Here is a 19,364-nt window from a genome sequence, read left to right on the forward strand (position 1 = left end):
TTAATCATTACTCAAGAATACTTAGGATTAATTTTTCCATCATGACTATTAGCCATGATGGGATTAATTTCAATCCTAGCAGAAGCCAACTGAGCAGCATTTAACCTAACAGAAGGAGAAAGAGAACTAGTCACTGGCTTCAACACTGGATTACAACAGGCCCATTTCCCCTATTTTTCCTAGCAGAATAGGCCAAAATCCTCCTAATAAACATTTTCACAACAATCATATTCCTAGAAGCATTTCATAGCCCCCACATGCCAGAATTAATTAATTTCATTGTCAAAACTCACCTACTAACCATTACCTTTCCATGAATTTGGGCATCTTACCCACAATTCCAATATAACTAATATACCTCTTGTGAAAAAACTTTCTATCACTAGATTATCACTATCACTAGCCCTTTGTATGTCACACTTATCCTTGCCTATCTTTAGATCAGGTGCTATACCACAATCTTAAAAAAAAAAAAAATACCTCTGACAAAGAGTTACTTTGATAGAGTAAATAATAGATATTTAAATGTGATTATTATTATATAATTTTAATATACATTTTAATATCTTATTTCTTTAATTCCTAGAATGACAGGAATCAAACATACCCCTAGGAATTGAAAAAATTAAAAATTATAGAATATTCTATAATAAAGTCAGCTAAATAAGCAATTGGACTCTTCCTGCCAATACTGGTTAATATCTTCCTATGCTCATTTTTACCATTATTATAATAACCTTATCTCAGGAACTATAATTGTAATAACAGTCTCTCACTGACACTATCTAAACTGGCTTTAAATAAATATACTAGCTATTATCCCAGCTTTAATACGAAAAAAAAATTTAACCCTTGAGCCACAGAAGCATCTACTAAGTATTTCCTAATACAAGCAACCACATCAATACTTCTTATAATGGCTATTATTAACTTAATATACTCTAGACAATGAATAATTATAAAAATGTTTAATCCAACAACATCCTTCCTTCTGCCATTGTAACAATAGCTCTCATTATAAAACTTGGACTTTCCCCTTTCCACTTCTGAGTACCTAAAGTAATACAAGGAATTCTATTATCCTCAGGCCTAATTTTATTAACATGACAAAAACTTGCATCAATATCAATCTTATACCAAATCTCATCATCCATTAATCCAAACTTAATTCTAACCATAGCTATTACATCAATTCTAATTGGAAGATGAGGTGGACTTAACCAAAATGCATATATGAAAAAAATCACAGCCTATTCATCAGCTGCCCACACAAAGTGAATAACACCTATCACAATTTATAACCCAAATATAATAACCCAAAATCTATTAATCTACATCATGATGACACTCACCACATTCATATTATTATGTGTAATTCATCCACCACAACCCTATCATCTCATATATTTGAAACAAAATATCCCTAATCACCACATTAATCTTTACCACCATACTATCAATAGGCCTTCCCCTTTCTCTCTGGATTCCTGCCCAAATGGATAACTATCCAGGAACCGACAAAAAAATGATCTTATTATAACAACATTAATAGCCTTTATAGCACTACTCAATCTGTACTTTTACATGCAATTAACTTCACATCACTAATTATATTTCCATCAATAAACAACATACAAATAAAAGGACAATTTGAAAATACAAAATGGTTACCTCTTTTAACACTACTAATTATAACAGTAACAATCCTCCCACTAACACCAATACTATCAATCTTGGAGCAGGAATTTAGGTTAGAAAAGACCAAGAAAAAAAAAGAGGGAGAGAAAGAAAGAAGACCAAAAAAAAAAAAAGAAAGAAAGAAAGAAAAGACAAGACCAAGAGCCTTCAAAGCCGTAAGAAAGTGTATTCATTTAATTCCTAAAAAGTACAAGGAGTGCCCAGACTTTATCCTACATCAATTGAACACAAATCAAATTCTTTAATTAAGTTAAAACCTTACTAGATTGTTGGGTTTCCACCCCATGAAATTTTAGTTAATGGCTAAGTAACCGAATCAATTAGCTTTAATTTACTTCTCCCACCATCTAGGGGGAAAAAAAACTGAAGAAGCCCCAGCAGAGTTGAAGCTGCTTCTTTGAATTTATAATTCAGTATGATATTCACCACAGAGCTTGGCAAAAAGATGACTCAACCTCTGTCTTTAGACGTTAATGCTTACTTAGCCATTTTACTTATATTTATAACCTGCTTACTATTCTCAACAAACCCTAAAGATACCAGCACTCTATACCTACTATTTGGTGCATGAACTAGAATAGAACTGATGAAATAAAATAGTAACTGCCTGAAGCCTTTTTTTTTTTTTAGATTATTTATTTATTTATTTATTTTATTTAACAGCACAAGAGTGCAGGGGGAGGAGCAGAGGGACAGGGACAAGCGGACTCCACACTGAGCATAGGCCCCACACAGGGCTGCTCAATCTCAAGACCCTGAGATCATGACCTGAGCTAAAACCAGGAGTCTGACGCTTAACCAACAGAGTCACCCAGGTGCCCCTGTCTGAAGCCTTTTAATCCATGTAGAAATTGGCCAGCCCGGAAGTTTACTGGGAGATAACCTAATTTATAATGTAACCATAATTGCGCAGGCATTCATGATCATTTCCTTTATAGTATCACCTATTATAATTAGACAATTTGGAAACTGTTCAGTCCCCTTAATTATCAGAGCACCTGATATAGTATTCCCCCAAATAACATGAGTCTCTGACTATTACCACTATCATTTCTGCTCTAACATCATCGACAGTTGGAGCAGGTACAGGAACCATGTCAAGAGTGAACACACCCCAGTCTGCAACCTAGCTCATGAGAAGCATCAGTCAATTTAACCATCTTCTCTCCCCATATATGTGTGTATCCTCAATTTTAGGGGCTATCAATCATATTACCACAATCAGTAAAATAAAACCACCAGCTGTATCTCAATACTAAACACCTTTATTCAATGGATCCCTCTTAACCACAGTCATCCTGTTGCTACTATCACATCCGGTCTTAGCAGCCAGAATTACTGTATTACTAAGAGACCATAACCTAAAACACCATATTCTTTGATCCTGTAGGAGAAGAAACCCACTGATACCAATGCTTATTTTGATTTTGAGTCTCCAGATATCCCCAAATTTATATTCTTATCTTCCCTGGATTTGGAATAATTTTATGTATTATTACATATTATTCAAGGAAAAAAAAGAACCTTTTGGATATATAGGAATAGTTTGGGCCATAATATCTATTGGATTCCTAGGTTTTATTGTATGAGCCCAGCATATTAACAGTAGGCACAGATGTTGACATATGAGAACATTCTACATCAGCTACTAGAATTTTGCCACCCCGACAGCAGTAGAAGTATTTAGATAACTAGCAACCCTTGATGGAGGCAACATGATCACTAGCCATAAGATGAGCCCCAGCTTTTATCTTCCTATTCACAGTAGGAGGTCTAGCAGGAATTGTTTTAACCAACTCATCCCTAGACATTGTTCTCCAGGACAATAGTATATGGTAGTACATTTTTACTACATATTATCAAAAGAAACATTTTCACCATCATAGAAAGATTTGTTCACTGTTCCCATTATTTTCTACAAGCTACACAGTCAACTGTAGTTGGGCAAAAATCCTCTTTACAATCAGGAATTGGAGTTAACTTTCTTCCCACTCGGCCTTTCAGGAATGCCCTGACATTGACTATCCAGAAGCATACACAACATGAAACACTATGTCATTTACAGGATCATTCATCTCCTTAACAGCAGTAATATTATCTTCATAATTTGAGAAGTATTTGCATCCAAATAAGAAGTAGCAATAGTGGAATTAACTAACACTAATCTTGAATGACTACATGGATGCCTTCCACCATATCATATATTTGAAGAATCCTCTTACATAAGCCTAAAATAAGAAAGGAATCAAACCCTCTAAAAATGGTTTCAAGCCAATACCGTAACCATTATGTCTTTCTCAATAGTGAAATATTAGCAAATATTACATAACTTTGCCAAAGTTAAATTATGGGTTTAAGTCCTTTATATCTCCATGGCATATCCACTCAACAAGGTTTTCAAGGTGCAAAATCTCCCATTACAGAAGAACTCCTACACTTTCATGACCATACATAATCATCTTCTTAATCAACTCTCTAGTTCCTTATATCATTTCACTAGTATTAACAGCTAAATTTACCCACACAAATACAATAGGTGTGCAAGAAGTAGAAACCATATGAACTACCTTACTACTCATTATCCTAGCCCTAATTGCTTTGCCATCATTATAAATTATTAATATAATAGATAAGCTCAACAATCCCTAACTGGAAAAACTAAGCCATCAATGATCCTGAGACTATGAATATATGCATTACAAAGATTTAAACTTTGATTTCCACTTCCTGATTTCTTTGGCTTAAATTTGATCCACACACAACCTAAAACCAAGAGATCTACAACTAGTAAAGGTTGACAGCCAAGTTATCTTACCCATAGAAATAACAATCCAAATATTAATCTCATTAGCAGATATCTTGCACTCATGAGCTATCTCCAGACAATTAAATCAAACAACCTTAATACCTACACATCCAAGCCTATATTATGGGCAGTGCTCAGAAATTTGTGGGTCAAATAAGTTTTATACCAGTCATTCTTGAATTAATCCCACTTAAACATTTAGAAAAATTATGCACAACTGTACTGTAATGTCATTAAGAAGCTAAGTAGTATTGGGGTACTTGGGTGGCTTGGTCAGATAAGTGTCTGATTCTTGATTTTGGCTCAGGTCACGATCTCAGGCTCATGAGACTAAACCCCACATCAGCCTCCAGGAGCCTACTTAAGATTCTCTCTCTCCATCTCCTTATGCCCCTCACCACTAAAAAATTAAAATTAAAATTAAAAAAAGTTTAAAAAGAAGCTAAGTAGTATTAACCTTTAAAAGGTTAAAGACAGAGTTTAAGCTTCTCCTTAATGATATGCCACAACTAGACACATCAATGTAATTTCTCACCTTCATATCAGTAATTATAACCCTATATGTTGTATTTCAGCTAAAAAATTCAAATCACTATGACCCATCAAACCCAAATTAAAAACAAAGACACTGTAGTACTTTACCCCTTGAGAGAAAAAGTAAGTGAAAATCTATTTGCCTCTTTCATTATTCTAGTAATGAGAGTTACCTATCGTAATTTCAATTACTATATTCCCTACAACCTATCCAACTAATCAACAACAATCTAATTGCTATCAACAAATGACTAATTCAGTTAACATCAAAACTATTAACTATCCATAATCATAGGACACAATCAAGGACAAAACTGAACCCTAATACTCCTCTTACTCATTCTATTTATTGGCTTAGCAAGCCTACTGGTCCTACTACCACACTCAGTTACACCTACCACACAACTCTCAGTGAATCTAGGAATAGCCATTCCACCTTGAGCAGAGATAATAATTAATGGCTTTTGTCAGGCCCAACTTCTATCCCAAATAACCATCCCACCCATTCCAATACTAGCAATTATCAAAACCATTAGCCTTTTCATCCAACGAAGAGTACTAGCTATATGGCTAACTGCCAGTATCACTGCTGAACACCTACTCATTCATTTAATTGTAGGAGGAAGCCTTGCGTTAATAAACATTAGCCCCACTATAGCTCTCATTACCTTCATCACTCTTAATTCTACTATCCTTGAATTCACTGTGGGCTTAATTCAAGCTTATGTATTCACTCTACTAGTTATCCTTCACCTTTCATGCTAAAATCTAATGACCCACCAAACCCACACATACTATATAGTAAACTCCTGCTCCCAACCATTTATAGGCACTCTATCAGCTCTCCTTATAACACTGGGTCCATTGGTTTTACTTTAACTCAATCTTCCTATTATCTCTAGGCATGAACAACTAATATCTTGATGATGTATCATTGATGAGGAGACATTATTTGAAAAAGTACATTCCAAGGTCACCACACACCAATTGTTCAAAAAGGGTTTCAGTATGGAGTAATTCTTCCATTATTTCAGAAATCTTTTTTACTAGCTTCCTCTGGGCTTTTACCATTTAAGTCTACCTCCAACACCTAAACTAGGTGGTTGCTGACCACACACTGGCATCCATCCCCTAAATCCTCTAGAAGTACTGCTTCTCAATACCTTTATCGTGTCAGCTCTGGAGTATATCTGTCACCTAAGCCCACTACAGCCTTACTGGAGGAAATCACAAACACAACTTCAGGCCCTATTCATTACAGTCTCTCTAGGAATTTATTTTACCTTATTACAAGCCTTTGAATACTATGAAACATCATTTACAATCTCAGATGGAGTTTATGAATAGACATTTTTTATGGCTACAGGTTTTCATGGACTGCATGCAATTACTGGCTCTATCTTCCTCATCATCTGTCTCCCGCTACAACTAAAATTTCATTTCGCATCTAATTATCACTTTGAATTTGAAGCAGTTACTTGATATTCACATTTTGTAGATGTAGTAGGACTATTCCTATAGGTCTCCATTTATTGATGAGGGTCCTATTCTTTTAGTATTAAACAGTACAATTCCATTGAATCAGTTTCAGTATATCTGAGGAAAATAATAAATAGTAACCCTATCAATTAGCACACTACTAAACTCATTGCTTGTATTCATTGTATTCTGACTTCCCCAACTAACATCCACATGAAGGGATAAAAAAAAAAGCTCATATGAATGTGGATTCGGCCCCATAGGATCAGCACATCTAATGCTTCTCCATAAAATTTTTTCTGGTAGCTATTACATTTCTGTTATTTGACCTAGAAATGCTGTTCTTCTACCTCTACCTTCACTGTCTCAAACAGTCTAAAAACCATCCTTATCATGGCATTAATATCAATCTCATTACCAGCCATAAGTCTCACCCATGAATGCACCCAGAAAGAATGAAACCAAATGATAATTCGTTTAAACTAAAACCAATGATTACAGCTCATTAAATTATGGCTGATTTCATAATTATCAAACGTCTCTTGCCTATATCAACATTATTCTACCAATCATTGTATCCTTCATGGAACTATTAATATACTGATTTCATTTAATATCATTTCCTTGTTTAAAGGGTATATTCATTCACCATTCATTATAGTAACCATAATAATTCTAAATACCCACTTTACATTAGCTAGCACAAAACCTATTATCTTCTTAGTATTCACGGCCTGTGAGGCTGCACTATGATTATTTCTACTAGTCATGGTGTCTAGTACTTACAGTACTATGTACAAAACCTTAACCTCCTGCAATGCTAGAAATCATTCTAACCATTATACTGCTACTACTGACGTGATTATCAAAAAACCAATATAATTTAAGTTAACAAAACAGCCTATAGCCGATTAAATAACCTTATTGGCCTCATATTCCTAAATCAACTTAACAACAACCTCAACTTTTAATTACTGTTCTTCTCTGACTCCCTATTGGGACCCCTATTGGCACTAACATAACTTCTGTCACTAATACTTATAGCTAGCCAATTTCATCTATCAATGGAAGCCCTAACAGAAAAAGCTGTATAATACTAATTCTATTACAAATATATTTTTAAATTTTATTTATTTATTTAACACACAGAGAGAGGCAGGCAGAGTAGCAGGTGGAGGAAGAGGGAAAAGCAGGCTCCCCTGCTGAGCAAGGAACCCAACATGGGGCTCGATCCCAGGACCCTGGGATCATGACCTGAACCAAAGGGATTTGCTTAACCAACTGAGCCACCCAGGCATCCCTATAAATATTCTTAATCATAACATTCATTGCCATAGAATTTTACTATATATCCTATTTGAAGCCACACTAGTACCAACCATAATTATTATCACCCAGTGAGGGAATCAAACAGAATGATTAAATGAGGGGCTCTAGTTCCCATTTTATACTTTAGTAGGGTCACTCCCACTTCTCATTTCATTAATCTACAAGCAAAACCTCATAGAGTCATTCAATTTCCTTTTTTTTAAAGATTTTATTTATTTATTTGAGAGAGATCACAAGTAGACAGAGAGAGAGAGAGAGGGAAGCAGCCTCCCTGCTGAGCAGAGAGCCTGAGGCGGGACTCGATCCCAGGACCCTGAGATCATGACCTGAGCCGAAGGCAGCAGCTTAACCCACTGAGCTGCCCAGGTGCCCCCAATTTCTTAAGTTAGTACAGAGGCTGATCAGTGTCCAACTCCTGATCTAACATTTTCCTGTGATTTTCATGCATAACAGTGTTCATAGTAAAAATACACCCTTATAGGCTATACCTCTGACTGCCAAAAGCACACATAGAAGACAGTATTGCTGGTTACATGGTACTTGAAGTGGTACTTCTATGAAAAACCCACAGCGAAGATCATTCTCAATGGAGAAAAACTGAGAGCTTTTCCCCTATGGTCACGAACATGGCAGGGATGTCCACTATCATCACTGCTTTCAACATAGTACTAGAAGTCCTAGCCTCAGCAATCAGACAACAAAAAGAAATAAAAGGCATCCAAATCAGCAAAGAAGAATTCAAACACTCTTTGCAGAAGATATGATACTTTATGCGGAAAACCCAAACGACTCCACCCCAAAAACTGCTAGAACTCATACAGAAATTCAGTAAAGTGTCAGGATATAAAATCAATGCACTGAAATCTGTTGCATTTCTATACACCAACAAGACAGAAGAAAGAAAAATTAGGGAGTTGATCCCATTTACAATTCCACCCAAAACCATAAGATACCTAGGAATAAATCTAACCAGAGACAAAGAATCTGTACTCAGAAAACTATAAAATACTCATGAAAGAAATTGAGGAAGACAAAAGAAATGGAAAAACCTTCCATGGTCATGGATTAGAAGAACAAATATTGTGAAAATGTCTTTGCTACCTAGAGCAATCTACACATTTAATGCAATCCCTGTCAAAATTCCACCAACTTTTTTCAAAGAAATGGAACAAATAATCCTAAAATTTATATGGAACCAGAAAAGACCCCAAATAGCCAGAGGTATGTTTGAAAAAGAAAACCATAGCTGGCAGCATCACAATTCCAGACTTCAAGCTCTATTACAAAGCTGTCATCATTAAGCAGTATGGTACTGACACAAAAACAGACACATAGATCAAAGCAACAGAGTAGAGAGCCCAGAAATGGACCCTCAACTCTATGGTCAACTAATCTTTGACAAAGCAGGAAAAAAATATCCAATGGAAAAAAGACAGTCTCTTCAACAAATGGTGTTGGAAAATTGGACAGCCACATGCAGAAGAATGAAACTGGACCATTTCCTTATACCACACACAAACATAGACTCAAAATGGATGAAAGACCTCAGTGTGAGACAGGAATCCATCAAAATCCTTGAGGAGAACAGAGGCAGCAACCTCTTCGACCTGAGCTGCAGCAACTTCTTCCTAGAAACATGCCAAAGGCAAGAGAAGCAAGGGCAAAAATGCACTATTGGGATTTCATCAAGATCAAAAGCTTGTGCACAACAAAGGAAACAGTCAAGAAAACTAAAAGACAACGGACAGAATGGGAGAAGATATTTGCAAATAACTTATCAGATAAAGGGCTAGTATCCAAAATCTATAAAGAACTTATCAAACGCAACACCAGAGGAAGAACAAATAATCCAATCAAGAAATGGGCAGATGACGTGGACAGACATTTATGCAAAGAAGACATCCAGATGGCCAACAGACACATGAAAAAGGCTCAACATCACTCGGCACCAGGAAAATACAAATCAAAACTATAGAGAGATACCACCTCACACCAGTCAGAATGGCTAAAATTAACAAGTCAGGAAACAACAGGTGTTGGTGAGGATGCAGATAAAGGAGAATCCTCCTACACTGCTGGTGGGAATGCAAGCTGGTGCAACTGCTCTGGAAAACAATATTGAGGTTCCTCAAAAAGTTGAAAACAGGAAGTGCCTGGGTGGCTCAGTGGGTTAAGCCTCTGCCTTCCACTCAGGTCATGATCTCAGGGTCCTGGGATCGAGTCCGGCATTGGGCTCTCTGCTCGGAGGGGAGTCTGCTTCCTCCTCTCTCTCTCTGCCTGCCTCTCTGCCTACTTGTGATCTCTCTTTTTCTCTCTGTTAAATAATAAATAAAATCCTTTAAAATTTTTTTTAAAAAATTGAAAACAGAACTACCCTATGACCCAGGAATTGCACAACTGGGTATTTACTCCAAAGATGCAAATGTAGTGATCCAAAGGGGCATGTGCTCCCCAATGTTTACAGCAGCAATGTCCACAATAGCCAAACTATGGAAAGAACCTAGATGTCCATCAACAGATGAATAAAGATGATGTGATACATACATACACACACACACACACACACACACACACACGAATATTATACAGCCATCAAAAAAACAAAATCTTACCATTTGCAGTGATATGGATGGAACTAGAGGCTATTATGCTAAGCAAAATAAGTCAAAACAGAGAAAGACAATTATCATATGATCTCGCTGACATGAGGTGTTTGAGAAATAAGACAGAGTTCATAGGGGAAGGGAGGAAAAAATGAAACAAGATAAAACCAGAGAGGGAGACAAACCACAAGAGACTCTTAATCTCAGGAAAGAAACTAAAGGCTGCTGGAGTGGAGGGGTGTGGGTTGGATGGGGTGGCTGAGTGATGTACACTGGGGAGGGTATATGCTATGGTGAGTGCTGTGAATTGTGTAAGGCTGATGAATCACAGATCTGTACCCCTGAAACAAATAATACCTTATATGTTAATTTTAAAAATAGGTGAATACAGGATTCTACTAGTTACAACAATACTAAACCCTTTAATGAACTACATAGCCCACATAGGAGCACCTAAATGTATAATGGAAATATGAGCACACCTAAACAGAGAAATTAACAATAGTAATACAGTAATAGGAGATTTTCAAACCCCACTTACATCAATGGATAGATCATCCAGATGAAAATAAGGAAACCCTGGGGGCACCTGGGTGGCTCAGTGAGTTAAGCCTCTGCCTTCGGCTCAGGTCATGATCTCAGGGTCCTGGGATCGAACCCTGCATTGGGCTCTCTGCTCACCAGAGAGCTTGCTTCTCCCTCTCTTTCTCTGCCTGCCTCTCTGCCTACTGTGATCTCTGTCTGTCAAATAAATAAAAAAAATCCTTAAAAAAAAAAAAAGAAAAGAAGGAAACCCTGGCCTTGACTGACACATTAAACCAAATGGACTTTATATATATAAAGTCCATTTGGTTTATATATATTATATATATATAAAAATTATATTTATATATATATATATTATATATATATTTTATATATATAATATATATTAAAATATATATAATATATATAATATATATAAAATATATATAAATATATATTTTATATATATAATATTGTTATATTATTATATATATTATATATATAGTATATATATAGTATATATAAATATATAAACCAAATATATATAAACCAAATATATATAAACCAAAATATATTATATATATAATTTATATATATATATATATATATATATAAATACATTCCATCCAAAAGCAGAAGAACACACATTATTTTCAAATACACTATTCTTTTTCAAGAATACATCATTTATTAGGTCACAAAACAGGTTTTGATATATTTAAAAAGATTAAAACTGGATCAACCATCATTTGAGACTACAGTGATATAAAACTGAAATCATAGGGACACCTGGGTGGCTCAGTTGGTTGAGCAGCTGCCTTTGGCTCAGGTCATGATCCCAGCGTCCTGGGATCAAGTCCCACATCAGGATCCTTGCTCGGCGGGGAGCCTGCTTCTCCCTCTGCCTCTGCTGCCACTCTGCCTGCCTGTGTTTCCTCTCTCAATCTCTCTCTCTCTCTCTCTGACAAATAAATAAAATCTTTAAAAAAAAAAACCTGAAATCATAAAGAATCTTAAAAATCACAAATATGTGAATTTTAAACAACATACTACTGAATAACCAATAGCTGCATGAAGAAATCAAAGGGAAAATCAAAAAATACCTTGAGGGATAAAGTATACACTTATCTTGATGAACGCTAATATATGGAACTGCTGAATCACTGTATTATATATCTGAAACTAATTTAAAAAAAACCACACTGTATGTTATCTACACTGGAATTAAAATTTACAAGTTAAAAAACAACAACAACAACAAACCTCAAGACAAATGAAAATGCAAATATAACATCCTAAGCACCTGAGTGGCTCAGTTGTTTAAGCGACTGCCTTCAGTTCAGGTCACCATTCTGGAGTCCCGGGATCAAGTCCCACATCAGGCCCCACATCAGGCCCCCTGCTCAGCAAGAAGTCTGCTTCTTCCTCTGAACCCCCCCTCATGCTGTCTCTCTCATTCTCTCTCAAATAAGTAAACAAAATCTTTTTTTTTAATAAATAATTTAAAACAAAAAGAAAGAAAATACACCCAAATCCATGGGATATAGAAAAGCAGTTCTAAGAAGTTCAGAGACCAAAATTCATAGCATAGCAATAGGGGTCTACCTCAAAGAACAAGAAAAATCTCAATCTAACTTTACACCTAAGGGAACAAGAAAAAGAACAAATGAAGCTCAAAATCGGTAGAAGGAAGGAAATAATAAACATCAGAGCAGCAGGGCGTCTGGGTGGCATAGCTGCTTAAGCATCTGACTCTTGGTTTTGGCTCAGGTTGTGATCTCAGGTCATGAGGTCAAGCCCCTTGTCAGGCTCTGCACTCCGCACAGAGTCTGCTTGAGATTCTTCCTCCCTTTGCCCCTCCTGTCTGTGCCTTATCTCTAAAAAAATAAATCCTCAAAAAAAAAAAAAAATCATCGGGGCGCCTGGGTGGCTCAGTGGGTTAAAGCCTCTGCCTTCAGCTCAGATCATGATCCCAGGACACAGGGATCAAGCCCCGCATCTGGCTCTCTGCTCAGTGGGGAGCCTGCTTCCTCCTCTCTCTCTCCCTGCTTCTCTGTGATCTCTGTCTGTCAAATAAATAAATAAAATCTTTAAAAAAAATTTAAAAAAAAATCATCCAGGAGCGCTTGGGTGGCTCAGTCATTAAGTGTTTGCCTTTGGCTCAGGTCTTGATCTCAGGGTCCTGGGATTGAGCCCCGTATCAGGCTCCCTGCTCATCGGGAAGCCTGTTTCTCCCTCTCCCACTCCCCCTGCTTGTGTTCCCTCTCTTGTTGTGTCTTTCTATATCAAATAAATAAATAAAATCTAAAAAAAAAAAAAAATCCAAACAGAAAGAAATGAAGGAGACTGAAAACACAATAGAAAAGATCAAGGAAACTAAGAACTGGTCCTTGAAAAGATAAAACAACTGAATAATATTTAGCTAGACTAAGAGGAGGCTCAAATAAATAAAATCAGAAACAAAAGAAGTTACAACCGATACCAAAGATATACAAAGGATTGTAAGAAACTACAGTGAACAATTATATGCCAACAAATTGGGCAACATAGAAAAAAACTAATACATTCCTAGAAACATACAGTCTTCCAAATTTAGTCATGAAGATATAGAATATCTGAATAGGCCCAGTACTAGCAAGGAGATTGAACCAGTAATTGAAACCTCCCAACCAAAGTTCAGGACCAGATGTCTTTACTGATGACTCCTACCAAATACTCAAAAGATTTATTACCTACACTTCTCAAACTCCTCCAAAAAATTGGAAGATGTGGCAGTGCTTACAAACTTACTTCACAAGATCAGCATTACCCTGATAACAAAACCAGACAAGGCACCACAAAAAAACAAATTTACAGGTCAATATCCCTGATGAACACAGGTGTCAAAATTCTCAACAAAATATTAGTCAGCCAAATTCAACATTACATTATAAAAATCATATGTTATGATCAAGTGGGATTTATTCCAAGGATGCCAGTATAGCTCAATATATGCAAATCAATCAACACGATACACCACATTAGCAAAATGAAAGAGAAACATATCTCAATAGATGCAAAAAGAACATTTGACAAAATTTAACATCCATTTATGATTTTAAAAATTATCAGCAAAATGTGTATAGAGGGAACATACCTCAATATAAAGGCCATTATACAACAGACTCATAGTTAACATCATATTTAACAATGAGAAACAAAAAAAAGGAACAAGACAAAAATGCCCTCTCTTGCCACTTTTGTTAAACATGGTATTGGAAGTACTGGCTAGAGAAATTATATAAGAAAAAGATATAAGAAGGCATCCAAATTGAAGGAGAAAGAAAGAAAACCATTATTTGCAGATGACATATTATATAGCGAAAATCCCTAAAGATTCCACCAAAAAAACTATTAAAACTAATTAACAAATTTAGTCAAGTTAAAGGGTACAAAATCAATATACAAAAATCTGTTATATTTCTATACACTAATAATGTCAGTAATACACTAATATACTAATAATACATAATAATATACTAATATATAATATACATATTATACATAATAATAATATACAAATAATACAGTAATAATATCAGAAAGGGATATCAAGAAAACAATCCCATAATTGCATCAAAAAGAATAAGATACCTAGGAATAAGGTAAAACCAGAGGTGAAAGATGTGTACACTGACAACTATAAGATAGTAATGAAAGAAATTAAAGATGACACAAATAAATGGAAAGATAGTCCATGCTTCTGGATTGGAAGAATTAATATTTTTTAAGTGTCCACACTATCCAAAGAATCCAATACCCAAAAGATTCAACGCAATCCCTATCAAAATTCCAATCATATTTTTTTATGCCACACACCCAGTGCTCCATGCAATACGTGCCCTCCATAATACCCACCACCAGGCTCACCCATCCCTCCACCCCCCTCCCCTCCAAAACCCTCAGTTTGTTTCTTAGAGTCCACAGTCTCTCATGGTTTGTCTCCCCCTCCAATTTCCCCCAACTCACTTCTCCTCTCCATCTCCCAATGTCCTCCATGTTATGCTCCACAAGTAAGTGAAACCATATGATAATTGACTCTCTGTGCTTGTCCAATGGTATTTTTCACACACACACAAAAAAGAAAAATCTTAAAATTTTTATGGAAGCACAAAAGACTCCAAAGAGCTAAAGCAATCTTGAGAAAAAAAGTCTGGAGGCATCATGTGCCCTGATTTCAAGCTGTATTACAAAGCTATAATAATCAAAGTGGTATGGTATTAGCATAAAAAGAAACACAGATCAGCAGAACAGAACTGGGAAGCCCAGAAATAAACCCACACATATTTGTCCGAATAATTTATGACAAAGAATATACAATGGGGAAAAAACAGTCTCTTCAATATAAAGTGTTGGGAAAACAGGACAGCCACGTGCAAAAAATAAGACTGGACCACGACCTTATACCTTACACAGAAATTAACTTATAATAAATTAAAGGGTTTAACATAAAATCTGAATCCGCAAAACTCATAAAAGAAAACAAAGGTGGTAAGCTCCTCCTCATAACCCTTGAGGATTATTTTTGGGGGGATTTGACACAAAAAGTGAAAGCAGCGATACCAATCTGGAAAGAACACAAAGACGTGGAGGCTAAACAGTATGCTACTAAGCAATGAATAAAACCAAGAAATCAAGGAGGAAATTAAAAAATACAGGTAGACAGGGGTGCCTGGGTAGTTCAGTGGGTTAAAGTGTCTACCTTCGGCTCAGGTCATGATCCCAGGGTCCTGGGATCGAGCCCCACATCAGGCTCTCTGCTCAGCAGGGAGCCTGCTTCCCTTCCTCTCTCTCTGCCTGTCTCTCTGCCTACTTGTGATCTCTGTCAAATAAATAAATAAAATCTGTAAAAAATAAATAAAAAATAAAAAACACATGAAACACAATGGCCCCAAAGTATTTGGGACACAGCAGAAGCAGTTCTATGAGAGAAGTTTAAAACAATCAGGCCTACCTCAAGGAACAAGAAAAATCTCAAATAAACCACCTAACCTTATACTTACAAGTTAGAAAAATAAATCCCAGAACAAGTAAAAAGAAGAAAATAAAAATGAGAACAGAAATAAATGAAATAGAGACTATAAAAATGGAAAAGATCAATGAAACCAGAGATGGAATTTTGACACAATGAAATTGATAAACCCTAAGTCAGACTCAGCAGGGAAAAAAAAGAGGTTTCAAAATCAGACATGAAGAGGAAATAACAGCTGACACCACAGAAATACAAAAAGTCAAAACCAGAGAGGGATACAAACCATAAGAGACTCAATCTCAGGGCGCCTGGGTAGCTCAGTGGGTTAAAGCCTCTGCCTTAGGCTCAGGTCCCTGGGATCGAGCCCTGCATCAGGCTCTCTGCTCAGCAGGGAGTCTACTTCCCTTCCTCTCTCTCTGGCTGCCTCTCTGCCTACCTGTGATCTCTGTCTGTCAAATAAGTAAATAAAATCTTAAAAAAAAAAAAAAGAGAGAGACTCAATCTCAGGAAACAAACTGAGGGTTGCAGGAGGGGAGGGAGGTAGGAGGGATAGGGTGGTGGGGGGGTTGGACATTGGGGAGGGGATGTGCTATGGTGAACCCTGATGAATCACAGACCTGTACCCCTGAAACAAATAATACATTATATGTTAATTTTTTAAAAGTTATAAAGAGAATACTATAAAAAATTGTATGGCAACAAATTGGACAACCTAGTAGAAATGAATAAATTTCTAGAAACATATAATCTTCCAAAATTGAATCAGGAAGAGACAAAATTTGAATAGATGGATTCCTAGTAATGAAATTGGTCAGTAATGAAAAAACTCCCAACAAACTGAAGTCCAGGACTAGATAGGTTCACAAGTGAGTTCTACCAAACTTTTAAAGAATTAATACCTATTTTTCCTCAAACTCTTCCAAAAAATAGAGGAAGGAAAACTTCTACATTCATTCTATGAGGCCAACATTATCCTGATACCGAAACCAGACAAAGACATTACAAAAAAGAGAACTACAGGCCATTACCCTGACAAATATGGATGTAAAAATCCTCAACAAAATCTTAGCAAACCATATTCAACAATACGTTAAGAGGAACATTTACCATGATCCAATTCCACCATGATGAAACTCCAGGATTAATTCCAGGAATGCAAGGGAGGGTCGATATTCATAAAATATGATACATTACATTAACAAAAAAAGGATAAAAATTATATGATAACCTCAGCAGATGAAGAAAAAGCATTTCACAAAATACAACATCTTTTTGTGATAAAAATTCAACAGAGTGGGTTTAGAGGAAACATATTTCAACATAATAAAAGTCAAATGTGGAAAACCCACAGTTACCATTATACTCGATGATGAAAAACTGAGAGCTTTTTCCTCTATGATCAGGAATAAGACAAAGATGTCCAGTCTCACCACTTTTATTCAACATAGAACTGAAAGTCCTAGCTGCAGCACTTAGGAGAAACAAGTGATCCAAACTGGTAAAGAAGAAGCAAAATTGTCACTGTTTGCAGATGACATAATACCATACATAGAAAACCCTAAAGACTCTACAAAAAAACCCCATTATAACTGATAGTTTAGTTCAGTAAACTTACAGGATACAAAATTAGTGTGCAGAAATCTATACCTTTTCTATACACTAATAATGAAGTAACCAAGAAATTAAGAAAAGAATCCCATTTTCAATGCCACCAGAGAATAAAAATCCTAGGAATAAACTTAATAACTAAGGTGGTAAAAAAAAAATGTACTCTGAAAACTATAAAATGCTGATGAAAGAAATTGAATACAATGCAAATAAATGAGTTATTACTCATTTATTTTACAAGTATCCAATACTTGTGGATTGGAAGAATACTATTGAAATGTCCATGCTACCCAAAGCAGTCTGCGGTCAGATTGCTTTGGGTAGCAGGGACAGGAACAAGGTCAGACCCAATAAGGTGGAAAACTGACTCCAGCAGAAGAGGAAAACAAGCGTGAGGATCATTTAATGAACAAGTGGTCTTAGCATTTTTAAGTTATTTGGAGGTTGGGATGGTAGGAATCCACCCTTACAAAAATAGCACTGACCTACTACCTCCTGGATGAACTCAAATACATTATGCTAAGTTAAAGAAGCCAGACACAAATGACCACGTACTCTAGGATTCCATTTATACGAAATGCAAAAAAAGTCTGTATTAACACACAAGAATATAGATAAGAGGTTGCCTGGAGTTGGGTGGGTGGTTATGGGGCTTAACGGGCATGAAAGATTTTATTAGAACAATGAAAATGTTCTAAAATTGGATTACAGTAATGGACGCACAACCCAGTAAAAGAAGTTTTTATTTTTACAGAGAAGTCCTTGAGTTGCACACTTGAAATCGGTGAGTTTTACGGTATGTATACTTCAATAAAGTCAAAATTGGGGCACCTGGGTGGCTTAGTCAGTTGGGCGTCTGCCTTTGCCTCAGGTCATGATCTTAGGGTCCTGGGATCGAGCCCCGAGTCTGCTTCTCCCTCTCCCCCTACCACCCCATTCACCTTCTTTCTCTCAAATAAGTAATAGCTTTGGGGCACCTGGGTGGCTCAGTTGGTTGGGCAACTGCCTTTGGCTCAGGTCATGATCCTGGAGTCCTGGGATTGAATCCCACATCGGGCTCCCTGCTCAGCAGGAAGTCTGCTTCTCCCAATGACCTCTCTCCTCTCATGCTCTCTCACTTTCATTGTCTCTCTCTACCTCTCAAATAAATAAATAAAATATTTAAAAAAATAAGTAATAGCTTTAAAAAGCTTTTAAAGCTTTTAAAAAGCTTTAAAAATAAATGTAAAATCAAAATTAACTCTGGCAGTGAAATAAAAAGGAGCAAATGAATCTTTGGATAAGCAACATCCAGGAATAGCCACCTGGAGAGTCTCAATGTCAAGTAAAATGACAGGGAGCAATTGAGATTAAAGTTTGTTTATCAGGTTTGGGCTGGGAGGACGAGGACTAGGAGGACTATTTTGAGCACTGGTCCTTAAGTCAGAGTTCACCTCTTGGGGCACAGCGCTCTCTCTCCTGACTCGGCTCCTATAAGCCATGCTTATACCATGTCCTGCCAATAATGCCCTGAATCCACATCCCAGGCTTCTCTCTGCTGAGAAACTTAAGGCCTCCTGCAGACTCGTTACTGTATCCGCTGAAGGCAGGCAGGAGTCCACAGAAGCAAGCAGGCTCCCCTTAACGCTGGGGGAGCTACGAAGAAAGCCATCACTTTCTGTGGAAGACAAGGGAAACCGTCCTGGTGGCCCTTTGTGGGAGTGATTAATGCCAAATCACCCCAGGCACTGTAAACAAACTGCCTTCATGCTAATACGTGATTTAGAAGGTG

Source organism: Meles meles, chromosome 5, assembly GCF_922984935.1.
Source record: "Meles meles chromosome 5, mMelMel3.1 paternal haplotype, whole genome shotgun sequence".
NCBI classification, from domain to species: Eukaryota; Metazoa; Chordata; class Mammalia; order Carnivora; family Mustelidae; genus Meles; species Meles meles.